Raw genomic sequence first — 27,970 nt, 5'->3', positions numbered from 1 at the left:
GACTATTTGGGAAATGCACCAGTCTGATGTAATGGAGCAGGTGATGGTGAGAATTGTCAGACTAATAAGTAGTAAGATTTGGAGGCAGCTGCAGGGGGTTTGGGGGGGGGGGGTTGGGGGTGGACTGGCCTGGCCGCTGGCTCCCTGATCCGCGAGGATGATGGATCCCACGTCCCGGGCCACGCAGAGGCTGGGCAGCAGGCATGGTGGCTGGAGGGGAATGGATATGGCTGGGCGCCCCTTCTGTAGCCTCGAAAAGGGGCGAAAAGCAGACTAAGGGGGATGAGGTTGCGACGCGCGGTACAAGGACCTGGGCGTAGCACGAGAATCCTTGACGCGCTCAATTGCCAAGCCTGCTTTCCCTCCAGAGAGATGTGTGCCATCAAAGAACATGTCCATAAGGTTAGCTTGGGAATTCTCTGAAAAGCCAGATGTCCTCAAACAGGCATGGTGCCTTAAGGCCACTGTCGCAGCAACTGCTCTACCCAATGAGTCAGTGGTTGTGTCCAGTCCATATCAGATTGTGAACTTCACTGCCTCGCTTCCATCAGCAACTGCCTGGGAAAGTACAGCCCTGGCCTCCTTCAGGACCTGTGGCAGCACTTGTGCAACTGTATTCCACAGCGTGTGTAATAATGGCACAAAAGGCATGGGGCGTTCACGGATCGCAATGCCAGGCTGGCGGAAGAAAACATCTTCCTCCCAAGTGTGTCCAGCCTCTTGGACTCCCTATCTGGGGGTGTGGAAGGGAATGCATCCTGGGAGGTGGAGACTTGGATGACCAAGCTCTCTGGGGTGGAGTGTTGGGTTTAGACCAGGTATCCAGTAGGACATCTCTAAGGGCTTCAATAAAGGGAAGAAGGGGCACCAAGGAGGAAGCCCAAGGCTGAAGCACCTCTGTCAGGAGGTTAGTCCTGACTGACACTGAAGGCAGCTCGAGGTACAGGACTTCGGCTGCTCTCTGCACAACCACTGAATATGAAGCACCCTTCTCTATAAGTACGGTAGGGGGTGGGAAAATGGCAGTATCTGAGGAGGTATCCAGTTCACTGGCTTCACCTAGGTCATTACACCAGTCGATGGGGGCTTGGAGCTGGTATTCTAAATGTCCAACCACCCATCCCATTCCTTGTCGTAACCTAGCCCATAGTTATAAGGCTCAGGATCTGCCATAGTGGGCTAGATCCCTGCCAGCACCGGAGTCGTATGACGTCCATCCAGCTATGTGTTGGACTCTGCAATGAGGATGGGGACAACGCCGCCCGGGGCCACGAGTGGCACTGGGAGCATCAATGTCAGAATCAGCGATGGAGAAGGTCGAGGTGGGCAGGAATGGATCCATGGGAGACCCTTGGAGCGGAGGCCAAAGCCGCCTGCGTGAAACCAGAAGGAGCCCCTTCTGACTCGGAGGGGCCTGAAGACGCGCCAGCGGGGACAGACTGCCCACAAATGAGGCGCATAGCCTCATAAACCAGTCAGAGTGGGGCAGAGATTGCTCTGGCTCCTGAAAACTCAGGGAGGTGCAGATTTGGCCCAGACGGAGGCTCGACAGACAGAGGTCTAGAGTGACAACGCTCCCTTTCCCTCATCCCGTCAGCAGACTGGTGGGGTGGAGTCAAAGAATGCTTTCTCTTCTTTGACTTCATCTTATGCCACGACTTACCTGATCGTCCCGAGGACTGGGAGTGGGATGATGAAAGGTGGAGCTACGCAACCGATCCAGAGACCTTTCTCTCAACTGAGACTAGGACTTATGTGGAGCTGAGCACCTGACTACGAATTGAAGATATCCTTTGACACACCAGGAGTATAGATACTCAAAAAACTTTGACAAAAAGTTAAAGACTACTAGAGGGGTATCTCTTTCCTTGGATCAGCACTGGCTGGCGCAGAAAGAAAAGAACTGACCTCAGCGCGCCGGGGTGGTGCATGTATAGGACCCTTGAAGGGGATTAGTCACCTAGCAGGGTGACCACCTATCAGGAGGGGGCTGTGATATCACCTACCTGACCTGGCCACTCAGATACTCCCAGAGGCCTCTGTCCACCTTGGATTCAAGATGGCAGAATCAAGTTACCACCTGGAGGAGTTTGGGGCACCACCCCTTTGGTGGTGATGGACATGTGAGTGGTCACTTCCCTTTCCTTTGTCCAGTTTTGTGCCAGTGCAAGGACTGGGGGTCCCTGGACTGATGCAAACCGGTTTATGCAAGAAAGGCACCAAATGTGCCCTTCAAAGCATACAGGAGGCTTGGGCGGCTACCCCTCCCCAGCCATGTAACACCTATTTCCAATGGGGAAGGTGTTACCTCTCCTCACACAGGAAATCCTTTGTTCTACCTTCCTCTGCCTGAGCTGGTCAAGCAACAGGAGGGCAGAAACCTGTCTGAGGGGTGGCAGCAGCGTGGGCTTCCTGGAAAACCCCAGATGACTGGTAGGAATAATGCTGAGGAGCCCTCTAAGGAGCTCCCAGAGTGCATGGGATTATACAACCAATACTGGCAACAATAGTGGGGTATGATTCCAACATGTTTGATATCAAACATGCCCAGGTTTGGAGTTACCATTATGCAGCTGGACACAGGTAAACCCGTACACGGGTAAAACGGCTTCCCCGCACTTACGAAGTCCAGTGTAATGGAGCTGGAGTTCGTAGGGGCACCTCTGCTCATGCAGGGGTGCCCTCACACCGGTACCTGTACCCTGTCCTCAGGGCTAGGAGGGCCTACCATAGGAGTGACTTACAGTGACCTGGTGCAGTGACGTGTAGTGAAAGGGTGCAGGCACCTTTTCACGCAGGCTGCAATGGCAGGCCTGCACACACATTTTGCATGGGCTCCAACGGATGGCACAACACATGCTGCCGCCCATGGGGGAACCCCAGTGCTCTAATGCCCTGGGTACCTAATTACTATATACTAGGGACTTATATGGTGGCAACAGTATGACAATTGGTGGGTGTGCAAAGTCCTAAGCAACCAAATTTAGAGGGAAAAAACACAATCACTGGGGTCCTGGTTAGCAGGATCCCAGTGAAAACAGTCAAAACACACTGACAGCAGGCAAAAAGTGAGGGTAACCATACCAAAAAGAGGGTACTGTCCTACACTCTGGAACTGCATGGATCCTGCATCCCAGGTGGTGGTCTGGAGTTGTCCCCTTGGTTCTCTCTGCCCACTGTCCAACTTGGGAGATGGTGAGCCCTATCCTCTCCTTGCAAGACAGTACCCCTGTATACCTCGACTCTTGCAATTACCACAGCTTGTTGTCTCCTGCTCCAAGGGATCTTCAGGCTCTGAACAGCTCCGGCCTCCAGCAGCTCATCCTGCCCAGAACAGTCTCCTCTCTGCTGCTCCAGCGCCGTGGGACTCCTCTCCAGGTGTGCAGAGTGGGCCTCACTACGACTTACTGTGTCTGCTGCCAGTGGGTTGCCTGTGGGGGCTGTGACTGCTTCTGCTGGCTCTCCCGACTGCTTAGGGTCAGCCAGTTCTCCCCTCCACAGGTCGCGTCCCCTGGACCTTGCTGGTCCTCTTCAACCTTGCAACCCTTCTTTTGCTTCTATTTGCAATTGCCAAGACTTGTTTGTGGTTATCCTAAGCTACTGACCACCTGCAACCCGATGACAGACGTGGGACACCATCTGCACTGCTCCAAGGACTTCTCTTCTGCTCCTGGACTCCACAGATAGTCTTCTCCCTCCCCCGGCGACCCAGATCTTCATCCACAGAATGGTGGGTAGTGGCTCCTGCCCCCACTGGACACTCCATCATGGACTGGACTCTGTCTCCATATCCTTGGGTGGGGGACTTCACTTCGTATTCCACTATTTTAGTATATGGTTTGGTCCTCCCTTAGGACCCTAACTACTTTTCACTAATTCTTACCAATTGTTCTTGTGCCATTTCCTAATTTTATATATATATATATATATATATATATATATATATATATATATATATATATATATCAGAAAACAAAATTCTCTTTCTGTTTTGGCAAGAGAAAACCGCACTCTGTTGTTGTGCCAATAATACTTTAACTTTTATTCCATTAGTGAGATCATGAACAAACAAACAGAAATCCCCTGACGCATTTCGGTCTCACCGGACCTTGTTCACAGGTGTTTCCTGTGTACTAATTTAGCGCTTTAAATAAACTACCCAAAAGCAACAGAAAAAATACTAAAGTTACTGCAAATTATCCAAAGTTACTCCTTAACATCACAGAATATATACACTTTAACAAAGAAAAACTAATTACTTTTTTATACATATTTACCAAATTGCAACAATGTTTTAACTACAGTCCAAGATGTTTTTCCACTAAGTTCCACATTGCAATGTCTTCTGGTAGATGTAGTTTATAACATCTTGTTAAATCAAATGATTTTTAAATGTATTTTGTTAAATCTTGTTTCAGCAACATTTTAGGCAACAAATGAATATGAATCCTATGTGAACATTAATTAAAAACTAATAAGGGCCCCTGTAATTTGTTAATACACCTCAAAAATTGTTTCTAAATCTTCTTTAGTCGCTGAAACAAGATTTAACAAAATACATTTAAAAATCATTTGATTTAACAAGATGTTATATTATGTGTGTGTGTACTCACATCCAGTTGGTGGACTGCCTGTAAGTAATCTAGTGTTGTGTTGCTTGTAACACTGCGTGGTTCTTTCATGTGTGATAAGTTGCTGTGTAACTATTGTGGTATTGCATAAGCTTTGCATGTCTCCAAGATAAGTCTTGGTTGCTCATCCACAGCTACCTCTAGAGAGCCCTGGCTTCCTAGACACTGCCTACGTTCACTAATAGGGGTTGTCTGGGCCTGGCACAGGGTGCCAACACCATAGGTGTGCACCACACGCCAGACCAGCTTCCTACATGGCAGTACAAACGTTTTAACAGCTGTCTTGAGAAGCCATCCGGTCCTGTAGATTTCCCTTTTTTTTTTAACCAATACTGACTTTAGTGTGCAATGGATTTCATAGAGAACATTTTATTTTCTGCACATAAAGATTTGTAGAAATCCTCAAGTAATTTCAGAATATGCTGTGGATCTTCGTTAACGAGGATAGTTCTTGGATCACATATCAGACTGATGTTTTGCGACATGTCCATATGTTTGGTCATTATAGTGAAAGCTTACTGAGTGTTTTCTCCGTCTTTGTACACTATCAGACTTTCATCAAACTTATGCTCATTGGTGAGGAGTTTGAAAATGCCTCAGAATTTACGTTGTCATATGAGCCTGCAAATTGAAATGATCAGTTTGTGATCTGCATGTATCTATTCATTGACTGTTTTATCAGGTCAATTTTGAATGCACTTTACCCAGGTTACTGTAGGTGCTTTCAAATTTATCAAAGGCAGATTAACACTGTAGTAGGCTTTTTTTGCGGATTCATTTGTATTTGCTCTTCAACACATTGCCAAGGTGTATGAGGATGCTCCTTTCCAGTTTATAATGGTTTCTTTAAGTAATGAATTAAGGCAGGCTACTCCTGCTATCTGTGCTGCACAAGTTGCTTACCTTCGGTAACAATATTTCACATGGATTGTATACTTGCAGATACCTTACCTTTTCCATACTTCCAGGAACCCGACTATAGCTTCTAGAAATCACTCTGGGCATAACATTAGCGAGTCAGACAATGGACTATGCTGACACACAGTCAGCTGCTCCTCTATTTTTTTTTAATCCGTCTCATGGGGAAATAAGGCCAATGAGAGTGACAAAAAAGAACAAGTTACTTACTTTCAGTAATGCTTTTTCAGGTACATACAGTAACTACCTGTGGATTCCTCATATTATGATTTCTCCCAATGCACCAGCATTGAAAGGACATTTTTTCCTAGCTCACCACGTTGACGAGGACGTAACAATTGCTCGGATCTGCACGCGACTCCTTCTGAGCCATAAGAAGTACTCTCCGGCGTGCTGACGTCAGTTTCACAATTGTTTACCACACCTTCAAGGGAAACAGGTGACTACCAACATCACAAGCACAACACGTGCCAACTCAGTAAATATATATATTAAAATAATTCTTTATACAAAAATAAATATATAAAAATCTAATATATAAAGAGGAGCCAAGATGGTGACCGAGTCAGACGCCTAAGCAGTGAGCTCCGACTCGGGCCCAAAGCAACGATCCTGCAGGGCGCTCCCGACCGGGAGATTGGAGCCCTGATGAGCACAACCGGCCCCGGGGTCGACCACGGAACCAGGGGACCGGGTGGAGCCGCACAAGAGCAGGGAGCGGGCGAGCGAGGCCGTGTAGTGGCGGCGCCTCGAGCCCCCGAAGAAAGAAGATCGGAGTGCCCCGGTGCAGCAGGGGTGGAGGTAAGAGGCGGGGGCCTCGGCGTGGGCCTCGGCGTGGGGGGGGCCCTGAGGAGTGAAGCCCGTGCATCAGTGCGGCTTCTCCCCTCGCCGTTGCACCCCCTCCTCCCTCCAGTGGATCCGAACGGAGCGAGCCAGCGGGCTGGACCGGCTCTCCATTGCGGGGCGGGTCGTCCCTGCGGAACACATGAGGGGGTGCAGCAGTGCGGTAGTGCTGCGGCTGGGCGCCGGAGACAGCCCGGCCACGCCGAATGCACAAGGAGACGGGCGCAGGGGGTAAAGGAAGGAATCGGCCGCAAAGCCGCATGGGCCTCACAGGCGCACACCTGATCTAAGGGTGCAGCGCCCAATCACATCGGGGTTGGCCCCCCCCCACAGCCCAATTAAGGAAATAATTGCCCTCCCTACCCCCAAGAAGCGTGGGGATAGTGAAAAAATGAAAAGGGGACAACAATATGGACAGCAAAAAATAGACAAGGGGGTGGATTAACCAGGAGGCTCCCCCCCTGCGCCACCGCCTTCAATAACACTGACCTCCCCTGCAGGCCTCCCTGCGCTACGTCGGCGGGGGCTTACGGACACGCGCAGGAGCGGTGTCGGACCACTGCGGCATCTGGGCCACCTGGAATCCCCAAAGGCTCTGCACAGGGTGGGCACCCTGCGAGGGCACCTGCCCGCATCCCGGGACCGGAGCACCCAACCAGTAGCAGCAAGACCCCCCCCAATTGATCCAATCGATCCAGCACAAGGTCCCACAGATAGATCTGACAGACAGGGCCCACAGGCAGGCTATAGGGGCCTCAGTAGGACAATATACGCCGAAAGAAGAACCGGTGCTCTAGGGGCGCCCGGCTGGTCAAGAAACGCATAACAAAGCTGCCCCCTTGCTGGGGGAGTTACTCAAAAGATAAAACAATGGCTGGGAAGTCCAAGTCCGCAAAAAATCAAGAGCAAAATGCACCTGGCCTGGCGCCCAGCGACCAACAGCAAATCCCAACCTTGCAAACACTGGAGAGCACACACTCCAATCCCACTCTATACAATTCGAAAAAGTGCTACAGGCAATCATTGACACTAAATCCTCGCTAGAACTCAGAATAGACACAGTATCGCAAGATCTGAACCTACTCAGAGTGGACCATCGGAGCTTGTCAGAGAGTGAAAACCACGGAAGACACCCTGGGCAAGACGAACCCTATGGTCTCGGAAAACCAGAAACAAATTCAGCGTCTGGACGCAGAGGTGAAGATCCTATGGAGGTGTGCCGAAGAAGCAGAAAGCAGATCCCGGCGCAATAATGTTCGCTTCGTAGGGTTCCCTCAGAAATTACCAGAACAGAGCTCGGAACTATTCATAGAGCAATGGATAATTAAAGAGGTGCTGAGTGGGTCCCCCTCAAAATTCTTCTCTGTTGAAAGGGTGCACAGAGTCCCGGGAAGACCGCCATTGCCGGGTCAACCACCCAGACCATTAATAGCGAGATTCCTAAATTATAGGTACCAAGACCTGATACTGCAGCAATTCCGCAGCAAAGGCCCATTCCGACATGAGGGCTCAGTGGTCCATGCCTACCCAGACTTCACACAAGAGGTACAGAAACAACGGAACTCCTATGTAAAGATTAAACAACGACTTCGGGAGCACAATATCAAATATGCTCTCCTTTTCCCTGCCAAACTGAGAGTAATTTCAGAAGATCGCATCCACATGTTCACCTCCCCCGAAGACGCCTGGACCTGGATGCACGCCAAAGGCATAGCGCAGACTAATGAAGGAGTGAATGAAGAGGAGGAATGGCTGACCTCCACATCGAGGAAGTGCATCAGGAGACGCCCCAGGGGTCAACCCACGGAGAGACAGGCAGCGGAGGCTAGAGTAAAAGTGTTGAAAAAAAACCCTGCTGCTCATGCAGAACTCTTTTGAGACATTCAGGTCGGGCCCCCTGGTGGGCTCGGACTCCATGATTACAGAAGCGCTCAGGGGCCCAGAGGTCATCCCTAGAACTGCAGATGAACTGTGAACGGCAACAACAAGACGGCCTCCTCAGCCCTGTGGGGCAGCAAGCAGCTAGGGAACAGAAGGGACCGCAGCAGGAACCGAACTGGCAGCCATGTTGGCTGTAAAGAGTATCTTTTGAACAATGAATCCCTACCTGCTGTGATCGCTGATTAATATCTGTGTGCATACGGAATGGGGGGGGACTAACATATCGGGAGCCCACACTTACATATATACATACACGCAGACTAGGTCTGAGGAAGGATGTGAGCTCCGTACAAGGGACACATCTGGCACCTAACGTGGCTCCCCCACAGGTATTCGTACGGATACAGGCCTCACCAAATAGTAGTGTGTGGTGTGTTTCAATGCGTGATAGTAGTTGGTTAAGGGAAATAGAATGGGGGGGGGGGAGTTAAGTTGTATGTTATAGGTCAATTCAGTGGACAGGATATACTACCGCAGATGTCAGTCTTAAATGCGCACCTGGTGAAATGGGGGGGAGCTCGGAAGGAAGTCGCAATCTGGAATGAGTATTGTGAAGGTGCACCACACAATAATACATGTCCCAACGCACGATTGTACATGCGCCCCAATATGAAATAGTCACGTGGAATGTGAGGGGCATGGGCACGCCAGGCAAAAGAGCGCAAGTGCACGCGCGTCTCATGCGCCAGAGGGTTCACACAGCTATCCTACAAGAAACACACTTACTGGAGCCTGAGCTACAGGAGATCCGCGGGAAATGGGGCGGGCAGATAATAGGCACAGCCTACTCAGCATTTGCTAGGGGAGTACTGATATGGATAGTAGGCGGCGTCCCATTTGTCCGAACTTCGTATAAGTTAGACCTAGGGGGCAGATACGTAATAGTAGAGGGACAACTAGATGGGAGACACTTAACGATTATAGGGATTTACGCCCCCAACAACACATTGGCGAGATTTCTGGGTATACTCTCCCCGGCACTACTAGTAAACCCCGCAGCCCCGGCCATATGGGGGGGAGGAGGCGATTTTAACAGCTTACCAAATGCAGTGTTGGACAGATCAAATCCCTCCCCCCAAGGAAGGTATAACAAACAGAAGTGCTAAGAGCCCTCTGCAGATGTGGGCGGAAGATATGAGACTATACGACTTATGGCGCATGTAACACCCCCAACAGAGAGAATACTCATTCTATTCAATACCCCACAAAGTACACACTAGAATAGATATAATCTGGGGCACTGCGGATATATGCACATTGACTAACAGGACAGAATACCTGGCTAAGACACTATCGGACCACTCACCGCTCAGAATTATATTAAAATGGGGAAGAGGACGCTCAGTGATCCCTACATGGCGACTACAGCCAGAAGCACTCCAAGATGAGGCATACGCAGAGGGACTGGACACGGCATTGAGGCAGTACTGGGAAAGTGGGAGGCGCATAAGGTGGTAGTCAGGGGGTACTGCATGTCGTCCACTTGGGGGGTTAGGCGCACCCTACACTCGGAGATCAGCAACTTAGAAAAGAAACTGAGAGCACTTGAAACAGCGGTGGCAAGGAGGGAGGTACCCTATACCGCATTAAAAGAGGCGCGTATAAAATATAATGAAGCAGATTCTCGCCTCCGTAGACACGACCACAAATATCATTTAATGCAGCTACAGTCAGAGGGTGACAGATCAGGCAGGCTGCTGGCGTGGCTCCTGAAGGAGGACCGACAGCAGTCTCCAGTAGGGGCCATAAAACTAGACAACGGTGAGACAGTCACCACGCAAGCAGAGATAAATGGGGCGTTCAGGGAATACTATACGAACCTCTATGCCAAACGAGCGGCCTGTACACCCGCACAGCTCGCATCCTTTCTTGCAGGATCTCAATTGGCACAACTCTCTCAGGAAGATGGTGAGAAACTAGAGGCCCCTCTGAGCGCAGCAGAATTGAACGTAGCATTAGCACAGATGCCCAGGAACAAAGTGCCGGCAATAGATGGCCTTCCACTAGAATACTACGTGAAGTACTCAAATCATTTAAAGCCTCATCTGTTGAATGTATATGAGGAAGCTTGGAACCACAAGGCATTGCCCCCCACGCAGAGAGAAGCTATGATAGTGGTCCTACCCAAGCAGGGGCGGGACCCCACGGACGTTAAATCCTACAGGCCACTTTCACTCTTAAATACTGACTGTAAAATCCTGGGTAAAATACTGGCTAATAGGTTAGCACCCGTCATCCACACTTTGATACATGATGATAAAAATGGCTTCATCCCCAAACGCAACACCTTTGTAAATATCCGCAGATTGCTGGGAGTGCTGGGGGGCACTTCGCCGGAGGCATATGAGGAAATGGTGCTTTCACTGGACATCGAGAAGGCATTTGACACACTAGGGTGGGACTTCTTATTCGCCACCATGCGAAAAATGGGAATCGGCCCTAATTATATACAATGGGTACAGACACTGTACTCTAACACGCAAGCTCGTGTGAAAATGGGGAGAGTTGTATCTGATAGCATCCCGATTGCTAGAGGCACCAGACAGGGATGCCCCCTGTCCCCCTTGCTATTCGCAATAGCAATGGAACCATTGGCGACCCGCCTGCGGATAATGGAGGACAGCTGGGGTATACTCAGGAATGGGGCACACCATATAATATCTCTTTATGCAGACAACACCTTAATATACGTGCGGAAGGGAAGCGAGACGATTCCTTTAGTAATTTCACTCCTGACCGAATTCGGAGAGATGTCAGGATGGGTAGTGAATTGGGAAAAATTGTGCGTGTTCCCCTTGACCATACGGCCCCCGTCAAGCAGAGAAACATCCCCGACTGGGCACCTGAAATGGTGCTTTGACTCATTCAAATACCTGGGGGTGCAAATATATCACAGACCTGAGGATCTTAGAGATGGAAACTTGGGGAGAGCACTGGCTTCCATAAAAGGGTCGTTACGTTTTTGGAGTAAACTACCACTATCACCGATGGGCATAGCAAACATGCTGATATTACCCAGGCTTCTATACTACTTTCCGGCACTGCCGCTCTTGAACACCAGGAGTTTCTTCCGAGATTTGAACGGAACTTTGCTGCAACTTATATGGGGGGGTAGAGCACGCGTCGCACTCACTACACTGCAGCGCCCAGTGATTGCGGGCGGCCTGGGTGCCCCTAATTTTGAAATCTACTATGCGGCTGCACAGCTACAGTGGATACTAAGCTGGGTGCATAGACCCACGTTGGCGGAGTCGGCATGGGTACAGAGAGTTTGCGCGGTGCACCCTTGGTCGCTTGGCTGGTAACCAGGTCTCCGAAGGGGGCGACCGACAAACCACTTATGCTAGTGGCGCATGCATGCTGGAAGAGATATATCCAAAAGGGCCGCAGCGTGCTCCCCTACTCGCCGCTCCTTCAGTTAGGTATGGTCCCTCGTTGGGAAAGAGGGGAAAGAAAACACTCGTTAGCGGCCTGGACAGAGGCGGGCATAGTGACAGTAGGTGACTGCTTTGAGGAAGGAAAATTAATGCCTTTTGAATCGGTACAGGACCTCACCTCAGTAAATCCTGGGCAGTTTATGACATATTATGCCATATGCCATTCCATCAAGAAGACGTGGTTGGCAGGAAACCAAGAACCAATGATCTCCCCCGCACTGCACCACATGCTGCAATATGACAGCCAGACAAAGGTCGTGTTGAATCTATATAAAACCCTGAATAAATACCCCGCACCCAACCTGGAGAATGCACGGGTAAGGTGGAACGCTGTTCTTCCAAACCCAATTTCGCAAGAGGAGTGGCCGAACGCTTTACATCACACACAGGGGGTATCAAGAAATCCCAGATTTCGCTACACGCAATTTAACTACACACATCAAACGTACCTCTCACCAGCCAGGATTAAACATATGCTCCCCAGCTCAGACCCAACCTGCCCAAGATGTAAGGCCCCGCTGGCACACTTCTACCACATGGTTTGGGATTGTGCCCAGGTGCACAGGGAATGGAGCGGAGTAGTGGAGAGGGTATCGGAGTTGACGGGGTTGGTGCTCACAGTGGACCCTAGATCCTGCCTGCTGGGTCAGAGACAGAGAGATAAGAAACATAAGCACCTACACAAGTTCACAGACCTAGCATGCGTGATGTACAAAAGACTGATAGCGATGAACTGGAAATCGGCCACAGCTCCAGATCTGAAAACCTGGCACAGCATAACACTGAGATGGGCTAGCGCTGAGTTAATGGTACTGTGGAAATCAGCTAGGGAGGGCCAACAGCATACAGGTAGCCGAGGTCTGGGAAACTTTAATAAGCAGACTAGAAGCTAAAAGCGATGAGAAACCGCCATAAATTGGAACATATGGCGACCCGGAGACAAACATTCTTTTACCTAACTAATCTTCATACTCCGAGTAGGCTAGACGGGACAAATTGTACAATCAGAGTATGCTCCCACGCCCACCTCTTCCACCAGAAGCAGCCCACAGTGACTATTTAGAGCGGACATAGTGCCCCGCACAGGAACACAAAGTCAAGGGGACCCACATACCACAAATTGTCACTAAACTGGGTCTCCCCCACCCAAGCAAATAACTGGATATTCTAGTAAATGAACATAACTAAGCCTGGGCACACAAGTCCATTAAAACCACATGGTTAATTTGATCATCCAGAAACCGCATTTGAATACGCTTTAAGCATAATGACAAGACCTAAGTTAAGTTTTATTGTTAATTTGTGTGATAATTGTGCAACAGATCTACCATATCCTGAAAATGTAAATGTTAAATGATGGTAATGGATCTAAAGTGAAAATACAATAAAAACATTAAAAAAAAATCACAAAAAAAAAATCAAAAATATATACAATATACATACTACCTATAGCATTAACAGTACTCTTGGTATGACCAGATTGTCGACGGGGAGGCGGGTGGCACTGTGAGGAATCCACAGGTAGCTCCTATATCCACCAGTAAAAGCATTATCCCAAGGTAAATTACTTGTTCTTCTGATGGATACAACTACCTGTGTATTCCTCACCTTATGAATAGAATCCCAAAGCAGTCCCACACTCTGAGGTGGGTGTCCGACTGGTCAAACCAAGAAGTCCTTCAAAACAGAACGGGCAAAATGGCCGTCTCTCCTAACTTCTGAGTCTAAACATTAATGCTTTGCGAAAGTGTGGAGGGCCGCCCAAGTTGTTGCCCTAAAAATATCAGCAACCGGCACGCCTCTAGCCAAAACTGAATTGGCAGGCTTAGCCCTGGTGGAATGGGCCTTAATGCCCTCAGGGGGAACCTTCTTTGCTAGAGAATATCTAACCTTTATGCAAAGAATGACCCACCTTGAAAGAGTCCTCTTGTGGACAGCTTTGCCCTTCATTTTGCCCACATATCCAATGAAGAGCTGATCATCAATTCGGAAGTTTCTCGTCCTTTCTATGTAGAGGCTCAAATGGTGAACCCATCAAAAAAGTCAAAACTAAATTCCAATCCAACTGAGGCATTACAGAGTGGGGGGAAACTTGTTAGTTAACCCTTTGAGGAACCTAAGAACTATAGGGGACTTAAATAAGGAAGGCTGATCAGGAAGGCAATGAAAAATCTACAGCGCCAATAAATAGCGTTTCATTGTCGCAACTGCGCAACCTTTCTGTGCTAAGGAAAGTGCAAACTGCAAAATATTAGATAAATGGGCCTTTAAGGGATCAATTTGTCTCCCTCCAAACCAAGTATCAAATCTCGCCCATCAACTGGCATAGACAGTCTTGGTGGCGTGTCGCCTGGCTGATAAGATAACATCCAACACTTCTGGAGGGAGAGAAAAAGAACTCAAATTGCCCAGTTCAATCTCCAGGCATATAAGTACAGGCTCTGGAAGTGGGGGTGTTGAACCTGCCCCTGCGACTGCGAGAGGTCTACCCGGTGAGGGAGACTGAGCGGAGGACACAGTGAGAGTTTAAGGAGGTCTGTGTACCACACCCTTCTTGGCGAATCTTCTTCAGAACTCGAGGAATCAAGGGTAAGGGAAAACACAAAGCAGTTAGTCGCTCCAGGACAGCTCAAACATGTTCCCCCAACTCTCCCTGCATCGGATACTGGAGGTTGCAGAACGACAGGCAGTGTGCGTTTTTATGAGTGGCAAACATGTCTATCTGAGGAGCTCCCCACATCCGGAAGATGTGAGGAACCATGTCCGGATGGAGACGCCACTTGTGATTGGTCGAGAAGTGCCGACTGAGATTGTCCACATGCATGTTGAGAACTCCGGCCAGATGGTTTGCTACTCTTCAAATCCGATAGTCCTGCACCCAGGACCAGAGCCGCAGAGCCTCTCTGCAGAGAAGGTACGGCCCTACTCCTCCCTGCTTTTTGATGTACCACATCGCAGTAGTGTTGTTTGTTAAGACTTGTACCGACTGACCACGAATGCACAGGAGGAAGGCCTTGAGAGCCAGACGTAGCACCAGCAGTTCTAACAGATTGATATGAAACATCTGTTCTACTGGAGACCAAAGGCCCTTGATCTCCAGGTCCCTGCAGATGAGCTCCCCACCCTAGAATGGACGCATCTGTTATGACTGTGGTCACTGGAGGTGGGAGACAAAATGGCCTTCCTCGAGAGAGGTTGCAGTCCACAATCGCAGATCCACCATAGCGTCTCTTGAGATCGTTATTGACTCATAGAGATCTTTATTGACTCCTCGAGATCCCCTTTGTGTTGAAACCACTGCTTGCGGAGGCACCACTGGAGAGCCCTCATGTGCCAACGTGCATGAGTGATCAACAGAATGCAGAAAGCGAACAGACCGAGCAGACATAGGTCCTTGAGGACTCGCCCCTCTGAACAGGAGGTGCTGAGCGGGCTACAGGTGAGACTTGGGCACGTTCGTCGTAAAGCCCAGGTTGAATAACAACTGGGTTGTCACCTGCAAATGGCACAGCACGAGCTCTGGGGACCCGGCTTTGATCAGCCAATCTTCCAGGTAAGGGAATACAAAAATTTCCTTCCTTCTGAGATCCGCTGCAACCACTGCCATCACCTTCGTGAAGATTCAGGGTGCGGAAGTAAGACCAAAGGGAAGGACTGCAAACTAGTAGTGTTGCGACCCTACCATGAACCAGAGATACTTCTTGTGTGACTTCAGAATAGAGATATGAAAATAAGCATCCTGTAAGTCAATAGACACCAACTAGTCTTCCATGTTCAATGTAAGAAGCACCTATGCTAGGGTCAGCATTTTGAACTTTTCCTGCTTGAGGAACCAATTCAAAATCCTCATATCCAGAATAGGCCTCAATCGACCATCCTTCTTGGGAATCAGAAAATACCTTGAATAACATCCCTGACCCATTTCCTGCTCCAGAACCAACTCCACTGCACCTTTTAACAAAAGGATATGCACCTCCTGCTGAAGCAACAGGAGATGCTCTTCTGTGTAAAATGAATGATGGGGAGGAAAGTGGGGAGGAAACTCTGAAAAGGGAAGGGCATAACCTTTTTCCCACTATGCTCAGCACCCAAGAGTCCGATGTAATTAACTCTCACTCGTGGAGAAAATGCAACACCCTTTCCCCTACGGGTAGGACATGCTGGTAAACTGAGTGAGAACTGGGGCTGCATTCCTGGTTGGATTCCCCCAGAGAATGAGGTGGATGGCTGCTGTGCGGCTCCTCGCATTCTAACCCTCCCACGGCCCCTATAGGACCTGTAGATGGGGTTGGCAGGCTGCTGGACATGGGACTGTTGCCTCCCATGGAAGGATGGTCCACAGTCAAACCCTCTGAATTCTGAACGATCTGAAGGACATAGAAGAAGCCTGAAGGCCCAAAGATTTTGCAGTGGCTCTGTATCCTTGAACCTTTACAGGGCTGAGTCTGCCTTGGGCCCAAACAGCCTTGCACCATCACATGGGAGCTCCATCAACGTAGCCTGTACATCAGAGGAAAAAACAGACACTCTGAGCCAGGCATGCCTCCTAGTCACAACGGAAGTCCCCATGGCTCTAGCAACTGAGTCTGCAGTGTCCAGACCTGACTGAATCACCTGCTTTGCTGACGCTTGACTGTCCTGCAATAGTTCACAAAAATTCTCCTGAACTTCCTGCAGGAATTTAGGGACAACCTCCTTCGACGTAGCCATTAGGGCATAGATATATCTCCCCAGTACACATGTTGCATTCAGTGATTTTAAGGCCATGCTTCCTGAGGAGAAGCATTTCTTAGCAGATTGCTCCATGAGCTCTGACTCCCTATCAGATGGTGTTGTAGGGAACGATCCTGGAGCCAACCTTAAAGAACAAGTTTGCACCACCAAACTTTCTGGTGTTGGGCCAAAAATTGAGGATCACCTAGAGCAACTTTGTACCTTCTGGCTACAGTCTTAGAAATCGCAGGTGTAATAACCAGTTTCTTCTGTATTTCTAATATGGGTCCTGTCAAGGCATCGCTGAACGGGAGGTGGGGCTCTGAAGAGGATGCCAATGAATGCAAAACCTCAGTTAAAATATTGGTCTTCAACTCAGATGCAGTTAGTGGCAAGTCCAAATATTCTGCCGCCTTTCTTATCACCCCATGGTAGGTTGTCGCTTCTGTTGTGAGTTCACCTCCCGGGGATGAAATCTCCCACTCAGGGGACGCATCTAACCCTTAGCACAGTCTAAGCTCTGGAAATCCCCTGAACGCCCTGGGATTTCTCCTGCCTCCAATTTTTGTTGTTCTTGATATTGTTGCTCCTCCAGACACCTCAAGGCCTTCCTTCTAGACCTCAGCCTGGACTCCAAACACGGAGTCAATAGAGAATTAATCAACGTCGAAAGACGCCGGCTTTGAAGGAGAAGGTATCACCGGCAGAGGGTGGGAGGGAGGCAAATCAACACTTCGCACCGAAGTAGAGCATCGGGATCCATCTGGCGCCAGTATCAACACTGGTGCCATCATCCGGGGTATAGGTGGTGACATCCTCGGCACAGTGCCAGTATCCTCGCAGGGAGTTGCTGGTAAAAAGGACATAAATGGGGCCTGCTTATATGCTGCCGGCAACCCCAGTGTGAAAGCCAACGGACCTATGGGAACAGCAGGTGCACCAGAGGGGACCATCACCCTATTAAAAATGCTAAACATAGCATTGAGAAACAAATACGGATCAGATTCTAGAGCAGGGGTGGCAGAATACTCTTGTTCCCCTTGCAGTGGCTGCGCTGGATCTGGCGCTCGAACCCAAAACTCCTGACCGTGGGAGGATGCAGGAGAAAAATGAGCTGTTAGACTCGCAGGCGACTCGGAGATCTCTATCAAAGGCGGCGCAGGAGATGCATCAAGAGACTGTGGCTGTGGAGTCACAGTGGGGCTGACCTCTCACAACTGCGATCAATCTCGGGATGAACGGCGCTGTGACTCATGCCATCGGCATCGCTTCTTATGAGACTTCGAAGATCTGTTGAGAAAGTGTCCTGTGTCCCTGACCTTCGTCAACCTCTTTTTTTCCTTCTTAGCTTTTGCTAGGAAAAGCTTAGCCTCTCTCTCCTTCAGAGATTTTGGGTTCATACGTTATAAGGACGACTAACCTGCCACGTTGTGATCAGAGCTCAAACACCAGAGGTAGTTCTCACGTGGATCTGTCAGCGACATGTGGCCTCCACACTCGCTACAAGGTTTAAAACCGGATTTCTTCAGTGGAGGCAAAGTAGCACTACAAAACAATTCCCGCAATACAGTTGAGATACAATGGAGAGGTAGAAAACCGTTACCGTCGAAGGCACGGAAAAAGAGAGACCGACGTCGGCACGCCAACGAGGACTTCTTATGGCTCCGATGACGTCTGACAGTGGCGTGTGGAGGCAGGCAATTGTGAGAATTCATAAGGTGAGGAATAATAAGGTGAGGAATCCACAGGTAGTTGTATCCGTCAGAAGTGCAGTGTATCAAAACTATCTTTGGACCTTTAATATTAACAGTTACATGACCACTCCTCAGAATGGAGAGGTGGGCAGTGTCAGTAAAGAATATGCAAGTGTCCACCATAAAGAACTTTACCAAAGGTAAGTTAATTTATTCTTCTGATGCAGATTACTCACTTCTTAAATCAGTACTCACACAGTACCTCCAAGGTGGTGGGTCTATAGAGATAGTCAAACCAACAAGTCCTGCAACACAGATCTGGCCACATGGCCATCCCTGTAGACATTGGTTCTGAGGCAGTAATGTATACTAAAGGTATGAAGTGAAATCCACATCACTGCTCAGCAAATTTACAGGGTAAGAACACCCCTGGACAATGCCAAAGAAGTGTACTTCACTTTGGTGAATTGGCACCTATACCTTCACGAGGCTTCATCTTAGGAACAATGTAGCCGATCATAATGCACAGCATAATCCAGTGAGAGATGGTTCTCTTCCGGATCACCTTATCTTTCCTTGAAGCAGCATCCTGCTGAAAAATGAGAGTATTGTTGTCAGAGGTGACTGAAGGCATGGGGGAATTGAAGAAGACAAATTCTACAAGGGAAATGCGTAAATGTGCCCACAAATCTGCAGGATACAATAGTCTGCAGTGATTGTTGCAAGTATTCCAAATGATATGACATCTTTCCCCCGTACTTCCTTCATGTGCCCTCAATACTAAAGAAGTTTAACTGAAGAGGTTTGTGGGAACCGGGAGAAAAAGGGCTGGTGCTGATGTCCACAATGGCTTCTGGAAACATTAAGCTCACTGTAACTTCAAAAAAAGCTCACTGTATTGCTGCACAAGTATAGAGGGCTGACAGCATGGAAACTGCAGATGGTGGTGGGGACAGTCTCTGAACTTGCAAACCTGCTCATAGAACTGGTGTGTGGAGAAAGCTAGTTCCAAGTAGCAGGTTACTCCCCATCACTGGTTAAAGTTCCCAGGGCTAAGTCTGCCTTGTCTCCGAAAATTGTGAGCATAGTCAGTAGGTATTACGTTGGAATTAAGAAGAACCAATCCACAACACAGGATTTGTTTTGCCACACCATGCCCATCTTAAACTGCCTCCATAAAATGGTCACAAAGAGAATCTGGAAGATTTGGAATGATAACTACACCATCTGCCATAAAGCTCTGGAGTGGGGGACTACGAGGCAAGTGAAGGGCAAGGCACCCTGAAGAAAAGACCTTCTCCACTGCCTCAATTTTCTTCGCTTCCAAGTTGGAAGGAAAAGGAGTTACTGCTTGGAAGAAAAGAAGGATGCCTGACCCACAAGGCTCTCTGTGGAGTGTTCAGATGTCACAAATGTTGGTTTCCCAAGTGAAAGGGGTTTGCAACATGCAAGTAGCTTTATGCCCAATGCTATAAAAGAATCATCTCTCTCAGTGATGGTCCCTGTGGGGCACTCCAGGCCCACCTCTGGAGCCGTGTGCAGACCACTAACATTTTGCACAGCCAAGTAAACACCAGCATCGGTGCCTGTTGAGGGCGGAGGGGTGAGAAAATTGCCCTGCCTCACAGTGGCCATTGTCGTGTTAAACAATATTCAGTATTTAAATAGGGTCCAAATATTTACAGAAGAGCTTGCCAACTGTGCCAAAATAATCATTGTGAGGCAATGCATGTATAGAGTCTCCTCCTGCAACTGTTGTGCTGATGTCTGGACTCGACCATGCTAGGAAAGTTTGTCTGGGTATGCAACGAAACAAAAGATGGCACCAACACTGTGGCATCTGGAAAGGCCTTCAGCAGACAGCCCAGTTCCGCTGGTGCCAGAATGGCACCATGAAGAATCCCAGCAAAGTCAACTGGGAGGTGGGAAAGAACCTTCGGCTGGTACCCAGCTAGGGAGGGAGTCACAAAGAATCCTTGGGGCCTTGACACACCAGAAGGAGTCAAGGGGGTGTTCCTTTGATAGTTTGCAATGTGTGGGGAATCAGTACCAGGGACTAGAAAAGCCATGGTCAGATATGAACAGAGTAATAAAGCCAATTACTACCACAGGAGATCTACTGCGATTTTTCCAGAGCCAGTTTGGCACCGACAGGGATAGAAGATGTGAGGTTTCTGCAGGTTGAAATACCCATCAAATATGATCACTTTTTCTAATTGTCCTTGCAACTTGTTTATTCAATGGCAACACTTTTTCACCCACTGAAGTTGGAGCTCTATATATCTCTTGTGTGCAGACAATACAAACCCTGCTTGACTCTACTCCAATGGTAATAAAAAACACTGAAATGATTATGCAGAGTATGCTAAAAAAATAACAATGAATTTCATGATTCACTGTGTGATAGGATGGCCTTGGCAAATTTGTAAATTGTACCTGGTCTAATTTCCTTTGGAATTCATTATTGTATACTGCTTTTGTGGTGTGATGTTTGTAATCTAATCTAATATCTAGTTTGGTGCATTTATATTAAGAACCATTTCAGCAAAGGCGTAAATGCTGGCCTGGACTTAGAAAGTTCCACTTTTTATATGGCAGGTGATCACTGATATGGGATAACTGGGCAAAATTTGACTTATTACATATGGGTCTCTATCACAAATTGTGAATAATGAGATCACAAAGAAACTGAATGTAATGGAAGATCTATGTTGGGAGCAACGTGGTGCAATTATATTGCTCCCAATAACTGCAACGAGACCTAGCTTTGGACTATAGAACTAGTATTGTTTTTTTTATAAACACATTTTTATTGCTTTTTATAAGAAACATAAGTACCAAAAAGGGAAAAAAACTCAACACAGCCTGCACAGGTACGAACAAGTACTACCAGTTCTGATTTTCATCCAGAATGATACAGAAAATAAAGGTTATTAGTGGCCCCACTTAATGTAACAAAAACACAGGAACACACATCCACCGAAAAGACTTCAAGTAAGCCCATCCATTTTCCCCACACCGTCCCATGTTTGTGGGGGCAACCCATAGACTCATACACCACTTTTTCTTGAGTCGAGCACCAGTCCACTCCACGCCTCCATTTCCAGAGGGAAGGACCCGTGGTGAAGTTCTAGGTGGCTGCAATGTCCCTCTTTGCCACCAGCAAGGACGTTTCAACAAAAGTTCGATCTGATCTTGAGCCCTCAAATTCTTCCATCATAGCCAATAAGACCAGTTTTGGGGACAACAGTTGTTCCTTTCACAGCACCATGTTCAGCTCTTGATTTATCTTTCCCCAATAAACCTGTAGCACAGGACAAGACCACACCATGTGAAAGAAATCGGCCGGGCCCCCAGCGCATCATGGACATTGGACAGACATCCGGATTCCTATCCGGTGCAGTCTGTTGGGAGACAAGTATGCCCTGTGTAGGAAATAAAATTGTATCGCCCTAAGCCTCGCCGACACTGCCAACACTCGTGGAGCCATCAAAGCCTCTTCCCACTCAGTCTCATCAAGCGGCCCCAGCCATGCCTCCCATCTGCTCCTAAGCTGACTCAGGCCACAAGGGGTGTTGTTTATTAACATTTTATAAATTTGGGATACACCTTTCCTCCCCAAGTTACCCATAAGCAACTTAGCCTCAAGTTGGCTGAATTCCGGTATCGGGTCAGAGCCAGTCAAGTGAATGCCCAGGAAATGCTGGAGTTGAAGGTATCTCAAGAACTGCGTTTGAGACAGTTGAAACTCGTTATGCAATTCCTGAATGGACTTCAGAGCATTCCCTCTCCAGACATCTCCCACCAGAGAGATGCCCAACGTGTCCCACTCCATGAAGCCTTCGAGTGCAGCTGTTTCGCTCAGCCGTTTCCTTGCCACAGTGGGGTTTGTTGGGTGATGGAGGAAGTTGGCTCTGTATGTACTATTTCAAAGTAAGAAATAGCGTGCACAGAGTCCAAGGGTTCCCCTTAGAGGTAAGATAGTGGCAAAAAGAGATAATTCTAATGCTCTATTTTGTGGCAGTGTGGTCGAGCAGTAGGCTTATCAGAGGGCAGTGTTAAGCATTTGTTGTACACACGCAGGCAATAAATGAGGAACACACACTCAAAGACAATTCCAGGCCAATAGGTTTTTATATAGAAAAATATATTTTCTTAGTTTATTTTAAGAACCACAGGTTCGAGATTTACAAGTAATACTTCAAATGAAAGGTATTTCACTCAGGTATCTTAGGAACTTTGAATAAACACAATCTCATGTACAGTTTTGGCAAAAATGTCAATAAGCTATTTTAAAACTAGACAATTTTCAACAGTTCCTAGGGGAGGTAAGTATTGGTTAGTTTTGCAGGTGAGTAAAGCACCTACAGGGTTCAAAGTTGGGTCCAAGGTATCCCACCGTTGGGGGTTCAGGGCAACCCCAAAGTTACCACACCAGCAGCTCAGGGCCGGTCAGGTGCAGAGGTCAAAGTGGTGCCCAAAACGCATAGGCTTCAATGGAGAAGGGGGTGCCCTGGTTCCAGTCTGCCAGCAGGTAAGTACCCGTGACTTCGGAGGGCAGACCATGGGGGTTTTGTAGGGCACCGGGGGGGACACAAGTCAACACAAAAAGTACACCCTCAGCGGCAAGGGGGCGGCCGGGTGCAGTGTGCAAACAGGCGTCGGGTTTTCAGTAGGTTTCAATGGGAGACCAAGGGGTCTCTTCAGCGAAGCAGGCAGGCAAGGGGGGGGGGCTCCTCGGGGAAGCCACCACCTGGGCAAGGGAGAGGGCCACCTGGGGGTCGCTCCTGCACTGGAGGTCGGATCCTTCAGGTCCTGGGGGCTGTAGGTGCAGTGTCTTTACCAGGCGTCGGGTTCTTTGAAGCAGGCAGTCGCGGTCAGGGGGAGCCTCTGGATTTCCTCTGCAGGCATCGCTGGGGGGCTCAGGGGGGTCAACTCTGGCTACTCACAGGGTCGCAGTCGCCGGGGAGTCCTCCCTGTAGTGTTGGTTCTCCGCAGGTCGAGCCGGGGGCGTCGGGTGCAGAGAGGAAAGTCTCACACTTCCGGCAGGAAACGTGTGGTCTTTAAAAGTTGCTTCTTTGTTGCAAAGTTGCAGTCTTTGTGGAACAGGGCCGCTGTCCTCTGGAGTTCTTGGTCCTTTTAGATGCAGGGTAGTCCTCTGAGGCTTCAGAGGTCGCTGGACCCTGTTGAACGCGTCGCTGTTGCAGTTTTTATTGAAGTGGGGAGACAGGCCGGTAGAGCTGGGTCCAAAGCAGTTGGTGTCTTCTCTGCAGGGCTTTCAGGTCAGAAGTCCTTCTTCGTCTTAGGTTGCAGAAATCTATCTTGCTAGGTTCTGTGAGCCCCTAAATACTCAATTTAGGGGTGTGTTTAGGTCTGGGGGGTTAGTAGCCAATGGCTACTAGCCCTGAGGGTGGCTACACCCTCTTTGTGCCTCCTCCCTGAGGGGAGGGGGGCACATCCCTAATCCTATTGGGGGAATCCTCCATCTGCAAGATGGAGGATTTCTAAAAGTCAGAGTCACCTCAGCTCGGGACAACTTAGGGGCTGTCCTGACTGGCCAGTGACTCCTACTTGTTTTTCTCATTATCTCCTCCGGCCTTGCCGCCAAAAGTGGGGCCGTGGCCGGACGGGGCGGGCAACTCCACTAGCTGGAGTGCCCTGGGGTGCTGTAACAAAGGGGGTGAGCCTTTGAGGCTCACCGCCAGGTGTTACAGTTCCTGCAGGGGGAGGTGAGAAGCACCTCCACCCAGTACAGGCTTTGTTACTAGCCACAGAGTGACAAAGGCACTCTCCCCATGTGGCCAGCAACTTGTCTGGTGTGTGGCAGGCTGCTAAAACTAGTCAGCCCACACTGGTAGTCGGGTATGGTTTCGGGGGGCATCTCTAAGATGCCCTCTGGGGTGTATTTTACAATAAAATGTACACTGGCATCAGTGTGCATTTATTGTGCTGAGAAGTTTGATACCAAACTTCCCAGTTTTCAGTGTAGCCATTATGGTGCTGTGGAGTTCGTGTTTGACAGACTCCCAGACCATATACTCTTATGGCTACCCTGCACTTACAATGTCTAAGGTTTTGCTTAGACACTGTAGGGGCATAGTGCTCATGCACTTATGCCCTCGCCTATGGTATAGTGCACCCTGCCTTAGGGCTGTAAGGCCTGCTAGAGGGGTGATTTATCTATGTCATAGGCAGTGTGAGGTTGGCATGGCACCCTGAGGGGAGTGCCATGTCGACTTAGTCATTTTCTTCCCACCAGCACACACAAGCTGGCAAGCAGTGTGTCTGTGGTGAGTGAGGGGTCTCCAGGATGGCATAAGACATGCTGCAGCCCTTAGAGACCTTCCCTGGCATCAGGGCCCTTGGTACCAGGGGTACCAGTTACAAGGGACTTACCTGGATGCCAGGGTGTGCCAATTGTGGAAACAAAGGTATAGGTTAGGGAAAGAACACTGGTGCTGGGGCCTGATTAGCAGGCCTCAGCACACTTTCAAATCATAACTTGGCATCAGCAAAGGCAAAAAGTCAGGGGGTAACCATGCCAAGGAGGCATTTCCTTACAATCTGGCAATGCCCTGTTTGGATATGGGGTTACCTGCATGTGGTTTTTGGAATGCTACGAACAATTGTTTTGTTTTTCGAAATTGTTTTGTTCTGTCAATGTAATACATTAAAGCTCTTTTAATGTCTAACGTATGTAATGCCCTTTCTGCTACTGAGTCAGGCTGTGGGTAGAAGACTGAGAGTTCTACCGTTTGATTTAGATGAAACGGTGATATGACTTTTGGTAAGAATTGTGGATTTGTACGGAGAACCACCTTGTGTTTATGTATTTGTATAAAGGGTTCTTGAATAGTAAACGCCTGTATTTCACTGACTCTTCTAAGTGAAGTGATGGCTATTAGAAAGGCTACTTTCCAAGTTGAAAATTGGATTTGACAAGGATGCATGGGTTCAAATGGTGGGCCCATGAGTCGTGTTAACACAATATTAAGATTCCACAAAGGCACTGGTGGTGTCCTTGGGGGTATGATTCTTTTTAGTCCTTCCATAAAGGCTTTAATAACTGGAATTCTAAAAAGGGATTTTGTATGTTTAATCTGCAGATAAGCAGATATTGCAGTGAGATGTATTTTAATGGAACAGAAGGCTAGATTGGACTTTTGTAAGTGTAGTTAAGTAACTTACAATGTTTTGTGTGGAGGCGTCTAGTGGCGTAATCTGATTAGCCTGGCAGTAACAAACAAATCTTTTCCATTTGTTAGCGTAACAATGTCTGGTTGTGGGTTTTCTTGCTTGTTTAATGACCTCCATACATTCTTTAGAAAGGTTTAGACATCCAAATTCTAAGACTTCAGGAGCCAGATTGCTAGGTTGAGCTATGCTGGATTCGGATGTCTGATCTGTTGTTTGTGTTGTGTTAACAGATCTGGTCTGTTTAGTAGTTTGATGTGGGGTACCACAGATAGATCCAACAGTGTGGTGTACCACGGTTGGCGAGCCCACGTTGGTGCTATAAGTATTAGTTTGAGTTTGTTTTGACTCAGTTTGTTGACCAGATAAGGAATGAGCAGGAGAGGGGGAAAAGCGTAAGCAAATATCCCTGACCACCTGATCCATAGAGCATTGCCCTTGGACTGAGGGTGTGGGGACCTGGAAGCAAAGTCTTGGCATTTTGCATTTTGTTTTGTTGCAAATAGATCTATGTTTGGTGTCCCCCAGCGGTAGAAGTGATCTTGTAGGATCTGGGGATGTATTTCCCATTCGTGGGTCTGCTGTTGATCTCGACTGAGATTGTCGGCCAACTGATTTTGAATGCCTGGTATGTATTGTGCTATCAAGCGAATGTTGTTGTGAATTGCCCAATGGCAAATGTTTGGTGCTAAGAGACACAGCTGTGACGAGTGTGTCCCCCCCTGTTTGTTTAAATAAGACATTGTTGTCATATTGCCTGTTTTGACAAGAATGTCTTTGTGGGCTAAAAGTGGTTGAAATGCTTTTAATGCTAGAAATACCGCTAGCAGTTCCAAGTGATTTATGTGAAGTAACTCCAAGAGGTGGTGCACCGCAAAATGGACAGATAAATATACAATATAAGAAAGAACAAAGTCCAATGTTCCGATGATGTAGGTAAGCAGTCCTTTTTAATATTTCATAACAAGTCCAAAGTGTTGATTCCACACAGTTCCGTAGACAAAGGATTTTTCAAAGGCAAAAATAATTTTTCTTTTTTTGAAGTAAAGAAGCCAAGTATTCTTGCAATTCGATAGACAAATTAAGTGACACTCAAGATAAACAGCCCTAAAGTGTTGATTCCACATAGTTCCGTAGACAAAGGATTTTTCAAAGGCAAAAATAATTTTTCTTTTTTTGAAGTAAAGAAGCCAAGTATTCTTGCAACCAACCAACCAACGCGTTTCGCCCAACACACAGGCTTCTTCAGGGTTGTAATACAATCAAAGAAACAAATATATACTATGCTACACGTTGCATAGAAGATTAAAAATATTTTAAGTAGTTGTGAGGATATAGAGTATGAAAGAAAGCCAAGAAAGAAAATACTGTGTACCAACACGTCGGTAGAAAAGGATGAATCCAGATGCATAAAGTGCCATGCCATGCAGAGAGAGACATCTTTTTGTCGTAAAATATATGTGAAAAGCACCCAAGTGGTAAATTGACTAAAGTAAAGTGGATATATTGATATAGCAACACGTTCTTAGTGCAATAATAAATATCCAATGAATGATAAAATCCCCAAAATGAGAGAGGGCGAAAAAAGGAAAGTAGAAAATACGCATCTTTTAAGTCCAGTGTTGACATGTATTCTCCCTGTTTTAGTAATGGGACTACATCTTGTAGTGTCACCATGTGAAAGTGTTCTGATTTGATGTATAGGTTGAGGGTCCTGAGATCTAATATTGGTCTTAGTGTTTTGTCCTTTTTGGGAATAAGGAAGTACAGGGAATAGACCCCTGTTCCTTTTTGTAGATGAGGTACCAGTTCTCTGGCCTGTTTTGTTAAAAGTGCCTGCACCTCTGTTTGTAACAAAGTTAGATGTTGCGACGATAGTTTGTGCACTTTTGGGGGAATATATGAACGAAAATGTGTGAATTCTATGCAGTAACCATATTGGATAATTGATAGTACCCATGTGTCGGTTGTTATGTTTGACCATTGATTGTGGAACATTTCCAGTCTTCCTCCCACAGGGGATGTATGTTGGGGGAAGGTGATGGCAAAGTCACTGCTTGGTGTTAGTGGCCTGCTTTGTGGTTTGGAATTTTCCCCTGGACCTTGGGAATTGTCCTCTGAAGGACCCGCGAAACCCCCCTCTCTGATACTGTGATTGCTATGAGGGTTTTGTTTGTGAGGTGGATGGTTCTGATGACTGTGGCCTAAAACCTCCCCTATACTGTGGTTTTCTGAATGTTCCTCTGTATTGGGATGAGTAAAGCGCTCCCATCGCTTTGGCTGTATCAGTGTCCTTTTTCATCTTTTCAATGGCTGTGTCCACTTGTGTGCCAAATAGCTGTTGCTGGTTGAATGGCATGTTGAGGACAGCCTGTTGAATCTCTGGTTTGAAACCTGAGGATCTACGCCATGCATGGCATCTAATTGTTACTGCAGTGTTCACTGTTCTTGCAGCAGTATCGGCTGAATCTAATGCAGATCTTATTTAATTATTAGTTATCGCCTGTCCATCCTCTACCACTTGCTGAGCTCTTTTCTGGTATTCTTTGGAGAGATGTTGGATAATATCGCTCATCTCGTCCCAATGAGCTTGGTTATA

Source organism: Pleurodeles waltl, chromosome 4_2 (assembly GCF_031143425.1).
Source record: "Pleurodeles waltl isolate 20211129_DDA chromosome 4_2, aPleWal1.hap1.20221129, whole genome shotgun sequence".
Taxonomy (NCBI): Eukaryota; Metazoa; Chordata; class Amphibia; order Caudata; family Salamandridae; genus Pleurodeles; species Pleurodeles waltl.
The sequence above is the reverse complement of the archived record's forward strand: the minus strand, read 5'-3'. Positions refer to the sequence as shown.